This window comes from Amblyomma maculatum, chromosome 2 (assembly GCF_055883805.1).
Source record: "Amblyomma maculatum isolate TAMU_Amacu chromosome 2, ASM5588380v1, whole genome shotgun sequence".
NCBI classification, from domain to species: domain Eukaryota; kingdom Metazoa; phylum Arthropoda; class Arachnida; order Ixodida; family Ixodidae; genus Amblyomma; species Amblyomma maculatum.
This window is the reverse complement of record NC_139345.1, coordinates 19,687,728-19,712,245: the sequence shown is the minus strand read 5'-3', so window position 1 is coordinate 19,712,245 and position 24,518 is coordinate 19,687,728. Positions and strand designations below refer to the sequence as shown.

Genomic DNA, 24,518 nt, shown 5'->3' with positions numbered 1-24,518 from the left:
GAAAATGTTTACGCGTATCGTTGTCCGTTCATTCCATACCTACTCTTTTTGTCTCCTTCAAATTTGCAACATATCAATGCCACGAGAGGAAGACACCTGAACCACACCATCTGAAGAAATTACTGAGTCAGCCACTTTCGGAAAGAGCAAGTGCTGTGAAAACTTGACCTCAGGTTCTTCTGCATGGCGGCTTCTTGTTGTAGCCGTTCACCTCAACCATAGTAGCTCGTGAAGTGTTCATACCGCGATGAGTCGGTAAGAACAATGCATCAATATCAAGCATGCACACCGCAACACTGACCTAACGCGCCTATATCGCAAAAATAGTCCGTTCTGTAACTGTGTAACTTATACACTTACGCATGCTTCTTAGGCTCACGGCAGTCATTGCGGATGTCGATTCCCCACGTTGGTTGCGACGTTGAAGAAAAACACGGACATCAGTATCTGGTTCCCTGCCTGCAGCTTTCAGGAAGGTTAAGTTGGTAAGTTCCAAAATGCAGCTTTTTTTTTTTTTTCGTGGCCTTGGCTTCACACATAGAAGCATTTTATTTCACTCATCAACATAAACTACAAGCACAAAGAAGAGGAACAATGAATGAATGAATGAATGAATGAATGAATGAATGAATGAATGAATGAATGAATGAATGAATGAATGAATGGGTATGCGATAACGGGACGGACGTCTTCGGCAAGATGCCTACTTCTTCACTTGGTTTGCTTTCCTTTTTTTTTTTTTTTTTTTTGCCGCCGTCCCCGCCCTCCTTTCGCTAACAACCTCTTAGCCAACAGGCGCCACATTCAAAGCCGACGCCAAGCGTAAAACTGCCTGTGACATCCGGCCTGGGCGCACAAGTTGGCACCGCTAACCTGAAAGTCCGCGGTCTCGCCAGAGCTCACACGAGATTCGAGTCTGGGGTCGTTTGGAGAGAATCAACGCTCGTTCCGGAAGTGAGCTAAAAGCGTCGCATCGCGAAGCAACTCAGCCAGCCGGCCAGACTGGGAGCCAGCACCGGCTCCAAGTGGCGGCAGCAACAGCAACCACGAAAACGCCAAGGTACACAGCGGCAGCAGCAGCAACAAGCAGGCGAAGACTAGGAGTGTGCGGAGGCAAAGAGCGGACGAGACAGCCCGGGGCTGCCGCTAAGGGGCCACCGAGAAAAGCGACGACCGAAGAGTGTAAGACAGGAGTGCTCGAACGCCCAGAAGACCCCACCGCCTCCAAAAATATGTCCGACGCTGCGGGCTTATTTCAAGAGAAGAGGTGGTGTGTGCTGTGCGGGTGCATGGGCGCGTTCTCGGCCGTTCGCTCGCTGCGCTGTCGAGGACGGTATCGCATGGTGCCACAACCGGCGAGCGGGGTCGCAAGTGGAATCCGCACAGCGAAGAACGCGACGCACGCAGCGACGACTGCCGCTGCATCTTCGTCTTTGCGAGCCCCCTTACGGCCCTCCTGTAGGGCCGCACCGTGTGCGGGCGTCTGTAGCTAAACATCTAGCGCGTGCACAGATGGGAGCTGCAGCCTGTTGTGGCTCTCTTATTGGACAGGGTTCGCAGACTAGATGGTTTGCATAACCACTTCGTCGACAGCTACTACTGCAGGTGTTTTAACTTGCGAAAGTTTCTTTCGAGCTTGCCGTCCTTCTCTGCGTTGTGACGCCACTTAAATGAAGTTCCTCCGCGTCGAAGCTATGTCCCCCTTTGTTCATTTCTTTGTTTATCTCACACAAATGCCAACGGAAGATTAACATAAAATAGCGAGACAAACAACGAAATGATCGTGGGTGTTGGGAGCCCTCGAGGGCTTATTTCGTAAGCACAGGCGAACAGGTAACTTAACCTTCGCCAAAACAGGTCACCGTAGACGATTGGTTTTAGTGTATGGAAATGTTCGCAGGCAGTCGAGCGAAGAACGGCAACAAAAACAGCGCGTTTCTACGCCCAACGACACGAACGAGCGGGTCTATCGATAACCCACAGACCTACCAATATAGTGCATTTGAATATGTTCCTGAAAGCACACACGCTTCAGGCCGTATACGTGGTTGTCATTGAGAGGGTATATCGCGTCCGTGGTGGCGCCGTTCCCACACTGTCCCGAATGCGTCGGCGAGGGCTGAACCCTGTCTTTTCCGCATACTTCGAATAGCGTCCGCTTCTTCACGAGGGCGTGATGAGTCTCGACATGGGCGTCACGCGTGTTTCTAATTCCTTTTTTTTTTTTTTCTCTCTCTCTCTCTACCGTCTCCTATACTTAGAAACTAGTTTACGTCCTCCCTTCCCGCACAGACCGAACTAATTAATGCGTCGCATAGCAAGCATCAAACTTTTCAGCAACAGCCTTTCAAAAACTTGATTGTTTGAAGGAAGTGGTAATGAGTTTCAGCTATGGCATCGCGCTGCTCTTGCTCCATTGCCAAGAACCAATAACATTAACACGTGGCTCCATGCAGTTTTTTCCGTGCCTGGGTCATTTTCTTTTTGTGTGTGATTGGTTTCACTTTATACTGCGGTTCTTCCAGCACTGTTCCAGGAACGGATCCTTAGGAGGGCTAACAACAAGGACCAGATAAAAAAGACTGCACTGATTTATCTGCGGAGAAACTGTCAGTCTCTGACGTAATACGCCAGCAGCCTGTTCGCACCGCTACTGCCTACATACTCCTTTCGGAGGGCCGAATAAATGGGAAAAGCTGGCTCGTAGACCTGAAGAAACGCCTATTATCATCTCAAGACAGCGAGTAAGTTGTACGTTCATCTTACGGATTTTCCAACCTAAATTCGAAGCATTTACCTGGCAGAGAGCTACATACATATAAAAAGGGAAAGCCGTGGCAGCAAGAACTGCAAAAATGCGAGTTTTCTCACGGTAGGTTGCATTAGTGCTCTGTCAGGCACCCTGACGCGTGTGCGTTCTTCTAACGGTTCTGTAATGCGTTACAGCACCTGTATGTTCAAAGCTGCGTAAAGGATCACATGCATCGATGTCCACTATTTTCCGCCAAGCGAATCGAAGTTTTCTACGCGCACTTCGGCACACGTTCGTTCACAGTGCGCTGAGAAGGCTGCATGCCGCGCGGCCAAGATTTTAAGGGAAAAAAAATCAACGAAAGGAAAGGAAGATGAGAACAGCGATACAACAAACCTCAACGGAGAAAGTGCAATCACTTTTACTGGTAAAGTGGTGCTCCTACTCGCAACTCTATCGTCTACTATTTCAAGTTGGGTGCCCGGAAGTACGGCCCGACGAAGACTCGGCGCGATGGGAGCCCCGGCAACAACTGCGAAGCCCGACGCGTGGCAGCGGCGGAATCTGCTGCCTCGTCAGACACACAGCGCGGCGGGACAGGCATGTCGTAAATCTGTCACCACGCAGCCGACGGAGAACAGGACTGCGCGCCGCAGAAAAGGCGTCGGCCTCCCTCCCACCCGTGGAGGACTCCTCGGGCCGTTTCGGTTTGTTGGGCAGCCCTTTTGTGCCGTGCTTCGCTCCGCGCCTGCTTTTGTCTAGCCGACGGCGCTACGCTAAGCAAGGGAGCAAGCTTGCCGTCAGCGACGCAGCGGCGAGACAGGCGCTGGGTGAACCGCCCAGTGCCGAACGGGCTGTCGTTTTAATATTGCCGTGTTTGCTGTACGCGTTGTGCCGTCTATACACGGACCAAGATCTGCAACTGATGGAGTCGCGACTGAAAGCAGCGCGGCATAACTCTACCGAAGAAAATGGAACTTCCTGCGTATGCATGTACAGCGCAAGTTGGTTGCTTGGTGTGTTGGTTTTTATGGCGCATAAGCAACTAAGACTATCATGCGCCAAGAGCAAGGTTAATGTACAGCACAAGTGTCGACGAGTGACTTACTCGGTGAAACAAGGAGGCAAATACACCTGGCTCTGATCAGTACACGATCGCGACACGCGGCCATTCGAGGTGACAGCAACGAAGCGTAGTGCCACCCGAAGACATGTGTCATCCGATTTCTTTTGTTTCAGTGGTTTCGATTTTGTGAAGTGACAACACGACATAAAGGCAGTAAAGTGCCCGGAGACGTTCGTTGCATGCCGGCTGTCGACGCAACGCCAGCGAGGCAAAAAAAAGTATGTTTCTTATCAGCCAACCACCGAAAGCACCTGGCAAACTGGCACCAAGAGCCACTGTGACGGGCTGCAGCGTATTAAATACGGCTGGAAAGAAAGTGACCACCAGGTTGCAAAAATGTAATGCGTCAGATCGCGATACAAATAGAGAAGCTGTATTTGAATTCACTCGAACGTGGCTCACAGCTAATTTGTTGGCCTTTTGCGTCAAATATGAAAACTCACACTGTGCACGACCTTAAAGCAGCCTAATTCTTCATCCACTGCACAGGCCGGATTCACACTCCTTTTTTAACGCGAAGGTGTTAATTAAAGAACCCGTTCTCCAGTAAACAGGGTGCCAGTATTATGAGCGAAAAATTATCACGGGCACGCATGCCTCTGACAAGTGGATAATTGGCAGCTGACATGGCCGCACGCTTGTTTAATTAAAGCGGGGCTTTATGTTTACGTCAGGTGACCTTTCACATGACGTAGTAGCTTACTACTTTGTGCTATAATAAGCATGTGTGAGATAACGGAGGCAGAATTTAACTTAAATCAGCGATCAAGCCAGACGCAAAGTGTGTGTGCGCGGACGAGGATCCTCAAGGCAAGGCGTCAGACATTAATCGCTGTCGAGTCATATTCTTAGAGACGAAGACTAAGCATCCCCCTCCCCAGTGTTCGTTACCTTATGCAATAACTACACTTCTTTTTTTTTTTTTTTTTTGACAAAGTCGAGTCACGCGCTGTAGGCCTTGTCTTGAGTAGCATGCTGACAATTTTGCAGCGTTCGACATTCAGGGATTGTTCAGAGCCTTTTGAAACAGTCAAGAGAAATCAATATGCATCAGTATAATTGACTGTTTATGTCAGCGATGTGAATAAACAAACAGCACAGACACAGCACTGACTTCGACTAAGCGACATTCCAAAATTTTTAGACACGTGTTTCCATTCACTACATGGAAATTTTTTAGCACGCAGTCAGCGTTTGGGATATCAGTGCTTCAATAACTTCACAAGTCAAAGTCAATTTAAAGGCGCGTTACAGATACAGAAATAAGCTGCAAACCATGAAAAGATTCAGTGACTCGCTTGACTCATGATGTGCAGCAAAGAGATAGGGTAAAAGTTGCCAAATGTAACGAAGCGCAGAGCTCGATGCACTTGGCAGTCAAATGCATTGCTACGCTCATACTGCACTGCAGCGGCAGCAACCGTTATATAAACTATCGCCGTAAAGAATCTCAAATTTCGAACAACTCGCTATGCGCTAGATTCGAGAGTTTTGGACATGCCATTGACTTTTCACAAGTCTAAGCAAGAAGTTTGGGGAAGCTAACAAGGCTGCCAAAAGCGCGTTTGCAGATGGGTGGAATAAATTTTGAAACCCTCCACCATACACTTTGAGACGCAACGATATATTCAGTATGTTGTAGTAATCAGCAACTATGCATAACGAATGAAAAGCTTTAAAACAGCGAATTCGATCTATACAAAGGCTGGGCTCAGGTGTTTCCGTGGTTGCTGTGAAGCGTACCAAAGACAAGACTATGAATGCTGATAGTTGAGTCTCTGCATAATGTCTTGGCATCAACTTTTTGGGCCTTTGAAGCTGAAAATGAGATTCGTGAGCAATGAGTCACAGCCTCACATTTTCGCACTTGGCCCCACCTCGGTTCGCCCTCGTAGCGTCGATGAAAGCCGTTGCATCTCTTTCCCTCTCCGCTGTAGGCCAAATGTCCGTAGCTAGGCGTGTGAGAAATGTTCCTTAACCAGCTTATTGTGGAGGCGAAAGCGAAAAAAAGGAAGAACACTAAGAACGAATTCAGTTTTCGCAGTGCGGACGCAACTAAGCGGCGCGAGGACCTTTTGATTAACGTGGGCACTGATACCCGCCAGCGTACGTATTTCACAATTTGTCTTCACGTTTTGCGACGCGGCACATATTTTGTGTCGTGGTGACTTGCTGCAGCCAACCGCAGTTACTTTTCTTTCCAACCTCCTATGACACACACACACACACACACACACACACACACACACACACACACACACACACACACACACACACACACACACACACACACACACACACACACACACACACACACACACACACACACACACACACACACACACACACACACACACACACACACACACACACACACACACACACACACACACACACACACACACACTGAGCATGGCGTGTGCGGCGCCTCTCCGAGATCCCCAGAACCTACGACTTCATACCGGGGAAGGAAAAGATATCCCACAATTTATGTCCCAAGCCGGCGCCCTAAGACGTGAGTTACAGACGTAAGCTCCAGCCAGAGGCGCAACAGCTCCGATGTAGGCTCCGCTCTTCTACCATGGTGGCCCTTGGTGGGACAGATCGGCAGCCCTTTGGCAGACATGCGGCTTGGTGGCGGCGGCGCCTTTTTACCGCCGCAATATCTTGTGCATTTCGGCGAACCCGAATTGTCTGAGGAAGTTTATAAGCTCCGCAGTCTGCGATCTTCGAAGCCGCCTTTATAGGCATAATCCCACAAATCGCTGCGTTCACCACGCCGTGTGTCCTCCGTGCAGAGAGCTGATGCCGCAGCAACGACGAAGAGAAAATTCACGGGAAGGAGCTGCTGCCGCCGCGCGCTATGGGAAGAAGGGAAGGAAAACCTACTAAGTGCACAAAAAGTTCAGACGATGGCACAGGCACAACGCTGACTAACATCTTTTACTGCTCCACCTGATAAGCATCTTAATTATTTAGTCAGCATGCACGGTTGCAAGCCAGCAGCGCGCAGACACCGAAGGTGTAAGTGCGTAAGCATGCATGCAGCCGCAGCAAGATTTCCCGATCTAAATAAATATATGAATAATATATAAACCTAAATATACCGCAGCTTAAGTGGGCCATGGTGACACATAATGAGTGTGACTAGTATGATGGCTTGGTAGCTTGCAAATCAATTGTATTTTTTGTCTTAATTGCCACGAGTGTCATCTGCAGCTAGGCATGTTGTTAGCGCTTGCTGTTGGCTCTTCCACTTCCGCGCTTCCTGTGTGCTGACTTCTGGCTTTCTGAAGCCTCTCTCTACTGTATATCTGCTGCCTATATGCCGGCTCTCGTCCATACACATGTAAGCGTTGACTGCGTTTATCAGTAAAATCAAAACGATTAGTACACGCTCCTCAGCAGTTTTCTTTCTCTCTTGAGGTTGAATGGCGGGGATAACTCCCACCGACGCCGCGCGCTTTTACTCGTGCTCGCATCATCAAAATTGCTGCACTGCCTATACGGCTGTCATCCGGCCTTTTGGAACTGCAGGTTGCAACCACTCTCTCGCTTTTTCTTCGTTCTTTTTTTTTCCCCCAGGTGTTACAACAGCCCATAGGGACAGCTATAAGTAGCATGCTTCACGGGCTTCAGTGTCTAGAACGCCTAAATGTAGTGATAATAACAAAAGAAAGCAAAATATTCTGAACAGCCTCTCGATTCGGCTGTACTTGTCACGCAAGCGAGGCCACCCAGCAGAAGTAGCTGTTGACAACCGTTGCGAAAGATTCCCCGCCGTCAGAGGTAACCGCGTGTTGCCTTGCGGCAGGCTCATTTGCGCAGACATTACAGACAGAGCAAGAAAAGGTCGGCGGAGTCCAGGCAGGCTGCACTGGATCGCGAGCTGACTTCGAATGATACGCTCCGCGGGACATGACGAAGGATTGAAAGCGGCACCGAGGGAACGATGCGGCATCGTGAAAGGGCCGCCTTGAGCAGAACTTCGGACGTCTACTTGATGGCGGAGATCATTAAACATGGCGCGAAAGATACAAAGAAAGAAACTGATCACGGGACGTCCCGGCCGGAGCCGGTGCAAGGACGCAGCTATAGGAACTTGCGAATGCGTACATTTTTTTTTTTTTCTTCCTGGCTGAGACACGCCGAGGCTGCTGTTTAAGGCTCACGTTTTTCGTGAGCCTCATGTGCGCAAGCGAGGATTGTCCATTGCAAATGGCTAGATATCAGTGACTAATTAATCCATTGCTCCAAATCAAATGCGTTGTTAGCAGTGCCCGCAGCAGTTACAACGCACCTCGAGTTGGTCCACAACGGCGGGCCGTCTCGTCAGCGCAGTCGCGAGGCCTGCTTCTATAAATGGGCAAACTGAAGGGCAAGCACGCGCACCTACACTGGAGCGGAGGAGACGAGCAAAATCACGTAAGCGTGAAAGAGGGAGAGACAGAAAATGTGGTTTTCCGCTGATGCCAGCTTCCGTCTACTGCACGACATGTTATGTCTGCCGCTGCTGCTGACGCGCTAGCCAGGTAAACTGACGAGGCCCATTTGTTATAAACGCTAGCCACTGCGGCTAGCTCTAGCGAAATGAAAAAAAAAAAAAAAAAAAATGAAGGAAACAATGCAGACGGAGGTCTTTCTGCGAATCTGCTGCGCGCGCTAAGCTAACACACGTTTGTGAGACAGAAAAGCAAAACTATGCATAAAAACTGTGCACAGCGATATACTGAGACCATACGATTCCCAAGAAAGTTATGAGGCAGCTTCTAAAGGGCAGAACTGTCTTTTGTAGAAACGTCCAGAGGATACGAAAACGAGGGTACGAAGCGATGCGAAAACATTGATATTTCAAACGAGTCCTGTAGTAATATATTTTGCACAGTTTCGGCGACACAGTGGTTACAGCGAAGAAAGAAAGATTGTTCTAGATTTAATTTGTAGATATGCCTTGCTTAATTGATCACAAGTTCCCAAAATGAGTTAACGAATTAACAGATAAAGGGAGATGGAGGCAACCTCCCTTTCCTCTACTCGCTTCAGGAGAGAAATTTGTGCAGGAATGCATTGTGCAGACGGATCTCCCGCGTCACAACTGGCTCACTCCGAGAGTATACCCAATAAACTTGAGCGTAGCACGCTGCAACACGGCCGCCACCGTAGTGACCTGTACACCTTCGACCATTACCAGCACTGAAACGATTACGCACACGTGTTAGATGAAATTAAAAAGTATAGCCCGGAATACTTTATTACTAGCTTCTTGCTCAAATGATGGAATGCAGGCGTCAGTTCTGCACACCAGATCTTATTATCCTCAGCTTTCTAGCTGTAGGCTTGCAGTAATTAAAACACAAGCAGAAATCATCATCATCGGCCGACTATACCCACTGCAGGGCGAGGGCCCCTCCCATACCCCTTCAATTAGCCCGGTCCTGTACTAGTTGCACCCACATGTCCTCTGTAAACTTCTTGACCTCGTCCGTCCACCAACTTTCTACTACCCCGTGCCACGCTCTCCTTCCCTTCAATCCAATTTGTTGCCATTAGCGACCATTGGTTATCCTCTCTTCGCACTACATGTACTGACCATGCCAATTTCTTCTTCTTGATTTCAAACAGATGTCATTAAGTCGAGTTATTTCCATGATCCGTTATAGAGATGTATGTAAGCGACTATCCGAACGTCTTATTTATCTTAGTCGCAGATAAGCTGCTACAAATAATCACCAAAAAGAGCTCGTAAAAGAAGGAACCTTCTGGGAAAAAGGTGCGGCCCATTCTTCTGCCCTACATTCATAATGTGTCGCACGAGCACGAACCGGACGGCGCATCAACACCAGACTGAACTAACACGCCAGCTCGCGTGGTTAGATAACGCACCCAGGAAATCTGACATCCCATTGTCACCATCGCAAATGGAAACCCCATCATAAGGACCCCGCCACCCAAGGACACGGTAAAACAAAATCTGAAGCATGCAAGCTTCATATGACGACACCATCATACCAGGCCATGAAAAAAAACAAAAACAAAAACTTAACGAGTAATTATCGAAGCCTTCAAGGCCAGGACTGCTGGAACAGAAAATTGCTTCAGTGCACCTTCAGTAGCCCTCGAAGATAGCGAAAGAGAAAGGTTCGGGTCATTGTCCAGAAGATTATAGATAGGAAGGTGAAGCACCTTCAGTAGCCCTCGAAGATAGCGAAAGAGAAAGGTTCGGGTCATTGTCCAGAAGATTATAGATAGGAAGGTGAAGATAGTTATTTGGATGAAAATCGTTTACTTTATCTGCCCCTTGCTTCATTTCTTCGTATCATCCTTTTCTGCATAAAAAAGCGCCGCATCTTTTGAAATAAACCAGTTGAAAGTCTGTTGACGTCTTTTTGTACCACTCATGGAAAACTGCACGGGGTCGGGCCGGCCCGAAAGCCCGGGCCACACCGGGGCGGAAAATCTTTTTCCGGGCCCGGGCCGGGCTTGGCCTTGATGTTGCGGGCCTGCGCTGGGCCCAGGCTTGAAGTGGCGGGCTTAAACCGGTCCGGAGCTAGGTGCGTACGGCTTCTTTAAGAAATGGAGGAATCCCGCCACTAAAATCGGCCAAATTGTTTATGAATAAACCACTACTAGTAGGTATTTTTGTTGAAGCCGAATAAAAGAAAGCTCATTTGTAGACAGAGTTTAATCAGCGCTACTCAGTGGTTTGTCCAAGGAAATTCGGACGTGCATGCCTGGCGCAAAACTGGCAGCGCGCAGCAGTACAGTGATGACCTTATGGAGCGCTCTTACGCATGACCCACGGCTCGTTTGCACGGGCAGGGAAGGATATGGGAGAGGCCTTTGCTCTGCAGCGGGTGCAGCCAGACTGATGATGACGATGGTCGCCCCTCTCTATGAGATTACCATTCTGGCAATGTAACGCTGTGAGTGAATTATCATTTATTTGCTCCTTAAAAAAAAAAAAAAATTAAACAGAATTTTGTATAAAGATAGAAATATAAAAGGAAAAGTTGGGATAAAAGAAATAGTGACGGCAGCCTGAGGAACGTGCGCTTTCCATCCCAGATGCTTGCTTTCCTTCCTCCGCTCAGAGAACGGGGGGAGGACAGCTATGTTGTGTTGCATCCGGGATGGTGCGACGGGATCAAGAAAAAAGCAAAACAGACCAAAAGAACGAGTATCTCCTCTCCCTGTTCTCACCCAGATCGACCTTCTCCCGCGTCTCACCCAGCGTCCGCAACGTGAGGATGCTGCGCCCTCTTTCGGCGCTTACTCCAACCGCGCGCGGAGCGCGGGCTGTTTAAACACGAGCCACAGTCGCTGATCCCCACGAAAGGGCCGACCCGGAGGTTCAACTCCGAGTCACGGAGCGAGCCGAAGAGGTCGCCGAACGACATCGTCGGTCGGCCACCTGGCGTCCGGCCTAGAAGAGGAGCCCACCGCGGGGACGGGAACGCCAACCCACCCCGCGCCTACGACCTCTTCTTTAATAAAGTTTACCTCCTCCTCCTCCCACGAAAGGGCAACGATTTCAACCCAATTTATGTGTGCATGAATAAGAGGGAATAGACGTCGATGTGTCACAAGTGACAGCCTCAGAAGTCGCCCATACAATGTGTCCAGGCGTGGAAGACATGTCTTAGCAAGAAAAAACACCGTGTTGAATTGGGCTGGGTGTGTTCGGTCCATGAATATTAGCTGCGCGATACATTCACACGAACTGTTTTCTGCTTTTCAATTATAATTTCATCACTATGACGCATTCATCACCCTCGCCCGCTATCGTGTGCCCAAAGACATGTGCGAAATCTTTGAGAAGGTCAGGCGCAAACAATTAAAACATTATCGAAATCGAAGGAACTCTCCCGAGCGCGTTGCTAACATTCTCACGGGTTCATATGCCGAGCAATGCTGGGACTGCGGTATTTATAAATAAACATAAACAAACCAGGCACGTGTTCACGCCGCTGCCGCACGAGGAACGACGCTTTCTTCTTCTTCTCCCTCGTTCCTTTCTTTGTACCTCGCGGTTCTTTTCGCACCGCATTTGCCCTCGTTTTCTTCTCACCGCTGGCAGAGGCCCACAGCAGACACGTATATGCGTCCGTCTTAGGTCACTGTATGCATGTACGTGTGGCTGCTGATTAAGGAAACCGCGGGACACCCACCGCACAGTTTGCAAATGTGTGCGACTGAAGGCGTCAGCAGGAAAATAGCACGCGCTGACGATATCAAGACGACTGCGTACTCAGACGGCACGAAGGACAAGAAGTCGATTAGTCGAGCGGTGAACCTTTCCTGCAGGGGGCGTCGAAAGACACAACGGATAAATACAGAGACAAATCTGGTTCGTTTGCACGCTCCACGGGTTATGCATCATGCATGTTGATTGTACAGTGATTTTACAAAAGACGCCAGGTAATTGAAAAAGGGCTATGGAATGTGCGGCCTTTGTCAAAAGTTTGGAAGCGCTACCAATGTCAGGACCTAAACTCTGGAGATGCGTGACCACGATAGGGCTAAAAAGCGAACACCGGGCCTAAGCTCTAAACGTTTGGCAAAGTGGTGTACTTTACGTGTGGGAAGTTCAGATATTTGCTCTCAGCAGCTGTAGCTAAAGCCCTGTTGGCCAGCAAAGAATGCGCAAAGATGATTTGGGCTTAGGGACAACAAAGGACAACAAACTTTTTATGTGGTCGTGAAATATCAATTAAGCTCGGTAGATATATATTATAACGCCCTTACCGATGCATGATGTTCAGTTCTGCTTCGGAAAAAAAAAAGAAAGAAAGAAAGAAGCCCGTTGCTACGGTACGGCGTCTAACCTGCCCTGAGTACACTGCCTTTGAAGTACAGACGAACGTTCGGTAAAAGAGAAGCGTTAGAGTTGAAAACAATGTGTGCGCGCGTGGTGTTCTTTTCTGTTCCTGTGTCTTCGTCTTCAGTTGCGCTACAGTGTTTTGAAGCTCTGTCATACAAGAAACGAAGGATAAAACGTTGGCTCTGCGAAAAGCTTGTGCAGTTGCAGTTACTTCGCTCAGACAAGTGGATCAAGAGTGGGGCGAACGGGAATTCAGGGAGATTAACGAGGCTATACCCAGATTGCTAACCTAGAAGCATTCACATTCAAGAGTGCATGGCGATGAAATTCACTGGCACCCACTGCGGTGCCAAGCAAATAAGCTCATAATCGCCGCTTAAAGAAAGACGTTTTCGGAGTCCTGATCCCGACACCTTTTCCCAAGTGGCAATGGTGCGAACGTCTGACACGGTGGCACTCACGGGATTGCGTGCTTCGTTGTTTTGATACGCTACTTTAAAGGAATGCCTTTGAGCACATCTTGGCGCACATCCCTGCTTGGCAAAGATGCGTGCCAGTAGCTGCTTGCGGCGGCTGTACAGTCTTGGCTGCCATACCGTTATTTCTTGATGGATCGTTGTTCGTGGTATCCATATATCTCGTGCATTCTAGCGACGATTTACTGCGTATTGTTTAACACAAACATTCTACACAATCTGCAGCAGCAAATTTTCGTCTGACTACGGATTGATGGATGTCCTGTAAGAGCGCCGCTTCCAAAACGGAAGTGCACTGCCGTAAGGGCGAATGTAATTTGTATTCCAGGGCTGGCCGCCTCCTATGAACAAAATAACACTGACAAGTCCAACGCAACTGCCAATGAGATACAGAGAGAGAGAGAGCAAAAAAAAAAAAAAGACATTTTATTTAAGAGCGCAAATTAAGCACTTAACATGACCTTCAACTCTTCGACCAACCTTCTCCTTTTGCGCTGCGTCTCTCTCTCTCTTCTTGAAAAAAAAAAAACTGATGAAATGTAGTACAAGGAAAATCCCCCATGACGCACCATAAGCCTTCGGAAACAGCATAAGTCACGACACATATATGCCACTTATATATAAAAAAAAAAACATTGTTTCAAAAGGTCCGTAGCGCCTGCATGACTCTATAAAACAGGACGCGTAGTGAAGTCAAGCTAAATAACAAAAAAAAAAAAAAAAAAAAAAAAAAAAAAAAAAACGGAAGAGGCCACTTTAAAACAGAGAACCGGGGAAATTCTAATGCACATTATGAGTCCGCACACTAAGTACCTGAAGCAGATCCTCGGAGTTTAGAAATGGTGCCAGAAAAAAAAAAAATGAATGAATGAATACTGTTCAGCGCTGAAGAGAATTCTGAACGCTGCTGTTGAAGAAACCAATTCGGTTTCGACACCAGCTTTCTGGAAAAGAGATAACGGCGGCTCTTTCTATTATAACTCAAAACGCTTCTTTCTCCGTACTGTTTAAAGTGGGCACTTGGAGATTTGTCAAAGGCTGACAGGACATAAAATGAACAAGTACGATAATTTATGAAACTTGTAGTGCATACGGCTACTGCTCCGGCCATTCATATCCATTGCGAGAAGTACCGTTCACGGATACGAGAATCTGGATTTAAATTATGCTCACGAAGCTAGCCTTAAGTGAAAGGACGGTTGCAAAACACAATGGCAACCAGTCCATACGTGCTTATGGCACTAGGAACACGCGGTATACGTGATGCACATATTCTAAAAGGACGATCGTACGCAATCGTGAATACGAAACTACGCCTTGCGATTTACTATATACGCCCATGGAGTGGATTCCTTTGGTTAAGGGAAAAAAACCCGCGGTGTGAAAATAGCGGTCGCCAAGAATGGAAGCGCGTATATCGCAAGCACTGCGGACGCCCAGTCTAATTCCTTTCAAGTTGTCTTGCGTGCTGTATTAACAGGGAGAGAGAAGTAGACATAAATGTCAAATAAGAATGCACAAACGTAGGTGCTCCATCAGTACAAGCAAAACGTCAAGAGAAATCGTGCCAGCATGAAAGATTTCTAACTTGCTCCTTTAAAGCCACGCCAACTGCGCCTCTTGTCCATATGTTCTACAGACGCGGGATCGAATCCCGGCCTCGGCGGCCGCTTTTCGATGGAGGCGAAAAGCAAGGCGCCCGTGTGCTGTGCGATGTCAGTGCACGTTAAAGAACCCCAGGTGGTCGAAATTTCCGGAGTCCTCCACTACGGCGTCTCTCATAGCCTGAGTCGCTTTGGGACGTTAAACCCCACAAACCGAACCAGACCAAACCAGAAATTACTGCGGCAAAACTGACGCAGAGACAACTCAGCCCCAGGGACGTTTACATTATTAAAGGAATGCGCTGTCTCCGTGTGCGAGGCATTTCTTCACAAAACTTCTTTTCGCTTTGCATGCCAGTTTACACGGTCAGAAGACTCTTAATGCATCCACAAGGCGCGATATCACTCAGCGGCACGGCACGGTCATGCGAGTGCCGTGTTCACATCATTACATACAGATGTAACCGATGCAATGGGAGCAAAAGTAGCTTAGTTAGCCTAATTGTCATAGAAAAAGAATCACAAATATAAAAAAAGCGCCAATACATCACAGGGCAACGAACTCTCCCCGTTATCCACAGACGGCGCTGTATATGGGGGATGAAGGGACGGCATACTAAAATGAAAACGACCTTGGATGTCTCGGCGCCGGAGGCGAAACGCCACAGCCTCCGGCGGTACCGAGCTTGTTGACTTAATTGGCAGCGCCGTCCTCTTAATTTTCGGCTCCTTCCCGCGGCTCGGAAAACGGCTACGTCCGGCCTCTTCCGAGAGAGCGAAAGTAACACGAAGTGAGGAGTGTATTTAATACCATCGCAAGAACGGTTATATCCAGGGGGTCCCCCTTTCACAGCGTTTCGCTTCTGGCACATCCGCCTCTCATTGGAGCTTAGATTAATGACATCCACCGTAAAGTGAATGCCCTCCAAGAGGTGAAGTCTATACTGTTTTCGGGGCTGTTTATTTGGACTGGCTGGCCAGCGACCCTACGCGAAAGCCATCTTAGCTTTTTTGTTGTCATTGCGAATGAAAAGAAAAAGGCTCGTCTTCTCAGAGTTTAGCGCACCGGTTAACTAGCTTACGACGCTTCGCCAACTGCCTCTCAATCCTCCAAAGAAACCGTCGTCTGAGCATCGCTGAGGTAGCATTGACGACGTATATGCTTATAATCGCTACCGCTCAAGAAGCAGAGAACGAAGTCAAGAAAACACGACAGACACACACGAGCCAGTAGCCACGAAAATAACTTTACCATTGAAATGCAAAAACAAGACGGAAGACTAACGAGCTTCCAGGTCGGACGACTACAGCTAGTTTGTTGAAGGTACGCAAAGTTAATTACTCTGCCCAACGAATCAGGACAAACCAGAGGAGCAAGTTCTTAGGAGCGCCGCTACATAATAAATGACTTTATTGTGGCTAGTCTAAACGTATGCGGAAGAGAACGTAAATTTTTCAACCAGCGGCCATCTAAGTTGTAACATATGTGCGGGTTTCTCGAACAAACATAAGCAAGACCATATTGCACGCAGAGTCGACAAGCGAGCAAAACCTTGAATGAAAATCGATGAGCAAACAGAGTGAGTTATCGCAGACGCACTCATCAATTATAGAGCTCTTAGTCGAAATGGTCATGCTTTGCCAGTTTCTTCTCTGATCGAGGGCTAATGACTGCCTCATCGCGTTGTGCGTCGTGTTGCAACTGACGCAGTTCACCAGTTACTCCACAGCGTCTCTCTCTCCGTCTGCTTCTGTTTAGCTACAGGTCCGTCGTCACGGTCGTCGTCATTCTTGTTAGCGAGATCAATCCAGTGTTTGTCAAAGCAATACAGCCAGCCTGGCTTGCTTCTAGGCCATCCAATGTGAGCTTGTTTTTCATCGTCGACGCGTCAGATTTCTCGAAGGTGACAAGTATTCTGGGCCTCATAACTCTTAAGCTCGTCAACCCTCGCCCAACCCCCATCCTCCTTTTGCAGCAAGAAATTTTGCATAGGGAACTATGCTTAACTCAATTTTTACGACAAAAAAAAAAAAAAAAAGTAATGTACACAGGGCAAGTGGGCAATGGACCTCAAGAATGGCCTAATAATTCGCCCCCGGTTGTCGTCGCGGTCGCAGAGAGGTCTTCAGGTATTTCTGGAAACAGCGTTTGAAGTCTTAGTGTTCTGAGCAGACTCAGGTACGCGATAGTGATTTCCTAGCTTGTGGGCATATGAGAATATTTATGCGGCATGAGCGATTGAACGGCCTGCAGTTGCCTCACACTAGTTCGACTACGGCACACGTTTAGCGCAATGCTCCTGAAACAGCTGAGTATCCACTTGTATGAAACTAGCGGTCATAGCAGACGTGAAGTTGCAAGAATACCTCTGCACTCGGCACCATGAAGTTTCTAATAAGGGAGTAATTACTCATTGACATCCACCCAAGCGCAGCCATGCGGCTACAAAGGAAAGCTATACAGCATTCACAGAAATTTCGTAGTCAAATAAAAATACGCCCATGGTCCGGAGATCGAACGCGGAACCACCGCCTTTTCGGGGCAGTCGTTCTACTAACTTAGTTAACTAGCGCGGCCAACAGATCAGATGGTAGGGCAAGAGCGAATTCATCAATAACTCGAATAACTCGCGTGTCTAATGAACGCCGGGGCTTTGTATAGGTCGACACATTTGTCATGCAAAAGGCTTATTTTTTATTTTTGTATTCGAAGACTTTCCAAGTGGCATAAAATGGGGCTGTCTTTAACTTAGAGTCGTGTAGATTATTCTCTTCAAGAAACCGGAGCTCAAGGTTGTCTATTAGCCACAAGTGCAGGTCTTGCTCCCTTGTAGGCGACAGTCCAACCTCTTGTAGTCCTGTTATTCTTGATGGCTGCATTACTTTTAAACTTGCTTTTGCAGTGGCAGCTCATTATTAATTACTCTACAAGCTCCATGTGCTATCAATAAAAAGGCTGTCTCGTTCAAGATGCGCGGGAAAAAAAAAAAAAAAACTTGACTGTCGGGATCTGCTAATTAAGATGCTGCAGGCTGCGGCGACCTCAGCTCTGCGCTAGCAAAATGTGATAGGTCGATTGTTCAGACCTGAACTAATTAATGAGAGCAAAAAGAAACATTTATATACTCTCAGACGCACAATTACACGCGCAGAATGTCCGTACACATGCACGATACCCCTCACCATGCTTTACACATATAGCATTCAAGCTACGAGCATAAGTAGAAACAAGCTCGCAAGGCACGTGCATCTGGCATCGCAGCGCAGGTGTCAGATTCGCCAATAGCGCCAGCAGTTGTCCCATGGTTACTTAGGCAACGACTCCACGAGCGTTCGTTGTAGCTATGCATCTCTTAAACTCAGTGCACACAGTTGCACACCACAAGTATTGTTCGCTATGTTCTGCTAATATGACGTACAAATAAAGAAAAAAACTGCAACCAAATCGGGAGTTCACTGCTTGCACAAGGGTCCTGTCTGCGGTGTACAAACCGGCGCCCGCTTTCAGCGCTTATGAATCAGCCGTCGCACAGGAACAGGCACGGCGCCCGCCCTTCGTTTGTGCCCTCCGGCCACGCTAGAATCAATTACAACGAGATGCAGCGGACCACTGGTGCGGGCCGGACGGCAACATTCTCCTGCAATACACGTTCAGGGCGGACTTAATTGCTAAAGGCGATAAACAGGACTATATTGGCAGCCTCGATCGTCGCCAGCAGCGGCATACCAGCCTGCAGGCCACGCTCTGGGCGCAACGTCGAAGCCTCGGACATCGAAGCCGCGAGAAGGACTCGAGAAAGATCGTTACGAGAAAATGGTCTTCGCTGTCGCTACGAAGGTGATTACGCGGCACCAACAGCACGCAGTTTACACAAGAGCAGCAGCAGCGGCAACAAAGAATTTATCAAGCGCGGGGAAGGCGAGCGGGTGACGACATGCCTGCAGTGTATTACACGGGCATAGGATACGTTGAACGACACGGAATACATTGCGAGATCTCCTTTGAGCTGCCGCGCTACTCAGAGATGCGCGTCCTTCCGACTAAACCACGCGGCGTGCCTGCTTAATAACCATACAGGGTTGATGCGCCTGGTCGACTAGACAAGCATGACGGCTCGTGAGAAAATGAGCCCCGCCGAACCCAAACCAGTCGTTTCGGAGAAGCTGACGTCCATATACATTCGACATCAACGGCATAACACCTGACAAGTATATACGAATCGGAGTGCCACTTGTGGAGGAGGGTCGGAGAGGCGTCAGGCCGACAGAGACGAGCTCGTTACGTTCACAACCGAAGGGATGAGTTGCTCCGACTCTCACCGCACGTCCTCAGCGCCTGCACGCTTCCCGGAATGAGCTGCGGCTTAATGGACCGTGAGAAGTCACGCGCACGACAGTGCATTCCCCCTCCTGCAGTCCTCGTTAATTATCCCTTATGAGGGCGCCTCGGCGACCGTTTGATTTACGTTTCCACAGCCACGTTTTGGTGTCTGCCGCAGCCAAGCGGCGCGATCTCAGCCGGAGTCAAAGCAATAAACGTGCCGAAGCGATAAAGGGGAAGCTGTGCGACCGACAATGCTTTCTTCTCGCTGACGAGGAATGGTGTCTAGCCTGCTTCACTATGGTAAGAAATCGCGAAGAGCAACGAAAATGTATCACGTACTTCTTGTCCCTTTCTTTCGAGTGCGAATATCTTTACTAGGCCCAATACGACGGCAGCAAAACACGGGGATACACTCTTTTTTTTTAAAAAAAAAAAAAAAAAAAAAAAGTCGTGCTACTTACTAAAGAAAACCAAGTAGGTGCTTGTCACACATGTTGCTAGATTCTTGCTAGGTGCAGTTAGTATATGGAGTGGTAGTAACCGTTACTATAGTTCAAAGAGCTAGCTCCTGTAACTAACCTATCCAGGCAAGCCGAGTAATAAAAACTAGCTTTTGACGTGCACCCAAGCAACGCAAAAAGTTGCCGAAACTTTGTCTGAATGTCTTCGTATCTCAGTCCTTAACGTTGCAGATGTTTTGACAGAGCCCGTAATTAATTAGCACATGCACACCGCGGATCAGGTCATATATATCAGTCGGACAAGAAGAACTACGAAGCGTACCATCGCTTTGCGCGCGCACACAGAACAACAACTTTCAGCGAGCTTATATTCCCTACATGATGACACCCTGTTTTAGAGCCAGTGACATTCGCAAGTTCAGAGAAGATAAGTCAATCCTTTTCGCGCTTGAAATGGCAAAAATGAAAAATACAAGCGTGTATGATCATGTTGCTAATATTTATTTTAAATGTCCGCTTTGCCGTCTTGGTGCGAGCCTTGTCCACATTATTTCACAAATTCATGTTCACCTTTTTAGTTCTAGTAACCGCTGCTAGTTCAGTTCTAGTAACTAGTAATCGCTACTGCATCAACTACCTTTGTTAGCAATGACTCCAGTCACTACCTGCACTGTGCTTGGGGTATAGTAAACAATTAGTAGCATGTTAGCAACAGTCGCGGAAAGGTATATAATGACTGTGGTTCCTAGATTCCTTTGCAACTCGCACCAGTTTATTTTTAAGAGTATATGTGCCTCAAAGAAACTATTATGAGACTGATGACAAAAGCGAACCCTAATCGTGGTCTTGGATTATACAGGACGGCACCTATGCGGTCTTCTCTTTGAAGCTTTAGCGCTTACTCAAATAAAGCAGTACAGGTACACCGTGCTCACAAAACCTCCAAGATCATCCTGCGTGCGAGCATAACTTTCGACGAGCAGTTAGGCGAGGCTCCTATGCTAGGCGCTTCAAGCAGGCGAAGTAACTGGCCTTGTTCTTCGTTTACTTTTCACTGTCTAAACCTTGGGAACGAACGTCTTCGTTGCGTCAAGTGCTCAGACTTTCAAGAGCTTATTAGGAAGTGCGCGACTGTTCTGGTCCCAATAAAATTGGCCAAGCAGAAAGAAAATGGACACTTCCTTGAATCGACTAGAAAAAAAAAAAAAAAAGATTGCACTGGTCCAGAAGCCTTTGTTTAGGATTTATACTTTTTAATTGCAACAGGTACCGTATGGTTTAACGGCGTGAGTCTGTCAGCTTCTGAAATCGTCTATCAAAAGCGCTGATTCAGCATTTGACCACGGCTGACCAGGAAATTCCCTGCGATCCAGGAAACTCGTCAGCGGAAGGAACAAACTCTGCGGCACCGAAACGCCCTCTGGTGCAGCCAGTCCTTTCAGAATACAGCAATGAAGCCAGGATGCACAGCGGTGACGACAAATTAGTCAGGTCATCGGATTGCGAGCCACGATAAAAACCACAATGTGAAGTCAGTGGGCACTCAGTATGGAACCACGCGAGTTGTTCTCGTACACGATGTCGCAAGTGAATTCATTAAATCAACAGTCGCGTTTCTGGGTGATGGAAAAACAATTGGGTCATACTAAAGCGGGGATCGTGCTTGAATGCCAAGCGAGCCCGCGCACCGTGTCATTGATTCCGCTGAGGACGCAGTTAGTCGGAATGCGTTGAGAAAACAAAACCCCGGCTCGTGAAATAGCCCAGCTGCGGCCACAACGACACGTTATCGTGCCGGCCCGACGCCGGAGTCAGGGGTGTTATATATAGCGCTTGCCCGCATGCGGACGAAGTATACGGCCAACCAGCCGAGTGCGACGCGCAGGCTTTGTCGTCCCGGGTGCCTTGGCGAGGGAGCAGGCTGCAGTCACCATCGCCCGCCTACGGGAGAACCCTTGGCACCGCGCGTGATGAATACGATGGCCCATTTTGCACGAGCGAGCGCGCTGTGGGCGCTGACAGGCGTAAACAAGTAGTTAGCTGCTCGCGTGCAGGACCGCTTTTGAGGCGGCTCCGTGAAGCGTTAGCTACCGGAGAAAGCTTCGCTCGTACGACATACACTTGCCCTTGGAAATTACCGATTTGTTTTATTCCGTTTTCCGCGAGTCTTGAGCAGCAATTAGGTCACTTAGATTAGCAACGGGTTGACATATGGTTGCCAGGTCGATGTTGGACAGCTGCGCGAAGAGGGGGAGCACGAGTGCAGGATTAAAACGTTACACGTCGGAATTAATCGCTATCCTACCTCGCACCTCCCTTCAGTCGATTCGACGAAACGCAGTAGTAATGACGGGCGGAGAGATCGATTGATACGCGGCTTCCCTGAAGGCTGAACGCAACGTGCCCACCACTGTGTATCGATAATTACAGGGTGCTCAAGGCGCAGAACCACTGTCTTAAAGGTAAAAAAAAAAAAAAAGGCGGGGGGGGGGGGGGGGGGGGCGCAGTTACGCCTTCTCGCAATGCAATACAGTGCATAAAAGTAATGGAGCCGAAAAAGAAATATCACGATTTCGCCCTTTCGATCATTAGTCTTCCCGGCAGGGTGTATGGACAGGCAAATGAAGCAGGAAAATCACAACTTATATATATATTTTTTTATTCAAATGAGCGACTTACGGAAGTTGGTGTGGATATGGACATGCAGTTAGAATAAGCCTGGTGAAAAAGGAGAGGGAATAGTCGAGCCCTCTGACCATCGTTTCGGCACAGTGACTTTACTGTTCTTCACGAATAATTCAATCAGTGAAACGAATAACTTTTCTGCTGCATATCCATGTGGGACTTTTGCAGTATATCCTATTCATGAATGCGTAGCGCCCCTGCAACTTGCGGCAAAATTGCCTCAGTAAAATGCACTTACTGATGATGCATGATGTAATTCACCCCAACCCTAGAAAGTTGTAAACGGCCGAACATTCATGCGGCACACCCACTTCGCGTTGCCGCAGAGGGGCTCCCAGCCGTCGCCCGACAAATGCCACGTTCGTACCAGTACATGTGGCAGCCAGTCAAAATTTGCTCAGCCAGCTTCGCATTACGCACAGTCCAAGGCGAGCCCCACTGAGAAACGTGACAGCTTACTTTCACATAAAGGAACGTCGCATCTACACACATCACCCACGTATGCATGCGTTTCCTAAGCACTCGACGTACGTTGAGTGCCCTTTCCAATGAGAACTCTGGGAAAATGACTCCGGGCACATTGTTTTTTTTTTTTTTCTTTGCCGCTCGCTTGCGATATCGCCTCCCTACACTCCTCGATAACCGCGCTTCGGAGATGCTCGTAGCCTGGCAGCTTCCCTCGGCCGCACGTTCTGAATCGCGAAGGGGGCGCACCCTGTCGCCGCTCTTCGGTGGGCGAGAGTTCAGGTAAGAGCAGTGGGCGATGGACGACAAACTGCAGCGCAAGTGTGCAGCTATCGAGGCGGTGACCGATGATATCGAGCCGCGTGGGAGCAGTGCCAGCGCCGACCGAAGCAGCAACAAAGCGGACCCGAGGGCCGCTCCCGAGATGTTTTGCTCTACAGTCTGTTTGTTTATCTTCAGAACGATGAGGCAAGAAAAAGCTACTCTCCCTCGTTCGACCTCGTTCGGTCACTCTGTCAGTGAACGGGACGTGAGGACGTTATTTGCTGCTGAGCCGTCAACGTGTCACCGGCTAATGACGAGGTTTATTTCTTCGAATGAACCGAATAAAAATGAACCAAGGTTGAAAAGCAGGGGGAAATATATTAAAAATATCAGTGGTACGCTTCATTTGCTGACAGTCAGTTCAGGGCCTATGCGCGAGAGTGAGTCTCGGGAGAGCTCACAGACATTAGAAGCGAGCAAAAGAAAAAAAAATAGAAAAAAAAAATGGCAAAGCATCGAGCTAGTCTGCCCCATTCCCACGCACAAGCACGCACGTGCTAAGATGTATGCCCACCTTTAACGTCGAGCTGTAAAAACCTGACCGCACAGGTCGGTCTTTTTTCGCTTCGTCCACGAACGTGACAAATTATTATGCCAGGCTAGAAGTGAGAGACATGTATACCTTAACAGCAGATGCCTTAACATGTCGATCGCGATTTTCTTCTACAAAACAGGTATAGATGACTTGTGCGTTGCCCAGCATTCCTCATCTCCCCACAGGAGGTCAAGGAACATAAAAGATGTACGCTTTTCTCAAGATAAACCCGTTTGCAGCTCGAAGCGATTGTTTTGGAACTCAGCGTCCCGACGAGCTCCCTTCCATTCTCATAACCCTTAAACAAATCTTGCTCGAGCCGCTTCACGATCGCAGATCACGCAGTTCGAACCGAAGGAAAACAACGGTACCACTAGCTCAAACGAAAACCGCTAGACGAAGCCCAAAAGCCGCACTTGCCAAAACCAACAGGCCAGGCCTGCGTCACCGAAAATAGAGGCCCGCAAGCGTTGTAAATACAGCATAGTGCTCAAGGACTCCAAGCACGCAGTAACACGCTGACTCAAGCGGTTACGCACTCGAAAACTGGGCGTCACTCAGCCGCAGATGATGTTCTGTTGATGGACCTGTATACGGGAACGTGGTCCCGGTAACCCGAAACCTCTGGCCCCTCGCCACGCAACGGGCTTGAGACGCCAGGCGGGATGCTTCTTCTAGGGGTCAACACGATTAACTGAGAACGTGGTGGTAATGAGCAACCGCACTTAATCCTGTCGTATTCGCATATATAATGCCAGCAGAAGAAGTAACTAATAATGTCGCCGGATTACGATCTCAAAACCAGAGCGAACACTGCACGAAGCGCGAAACATAGGATTCCATTGGCTAATATGTTATGTACGTTTTGTACACATATCCGACGGGATCCGGTGGCGTTGTTCCTATACTTTACAAGTGATTTTTGCTGTTGGGCGGCTGTTCAAC

At 48.4% G+C, this 24,518-nt stretch overlaps 1 protein-coding gene and 1 long non-coding RNA gene across 3 annotated transcripts in view; one reads left to right on the top strand and one right to left on the bottom strand.

Annotated features, from left to right (window-relative positions):
- Nucleotides 1–24,518, bottom strand: part of by (focal adhesion protein tensin) — a 293,064-nt gene that overhangs the window by 97,445 nt on the left and 171,101 nt on the right.
- The window catches only part of LOC146198103 (uncharacterized), a 59,806-nt gene that overhangs the window by 1,479 nt on the left and 33,809 nt on the right, over nt 1–24,518 (top strand). The window contains exons 2-3 of one of the 2 annotated variants that reach the window (XR_014704942.1): nt 374–485; nt 2,526–2,744. This is a non-coding gene — a long non-coding RNA (uncharacterized LOC146198103). The remainder of the gene's footprint in view (nt 1–373; nt 486–2,525; nt 2,745–24,518) is intronic. The other variant, XR_014704943.1, reaches the window with a different exon arrangement.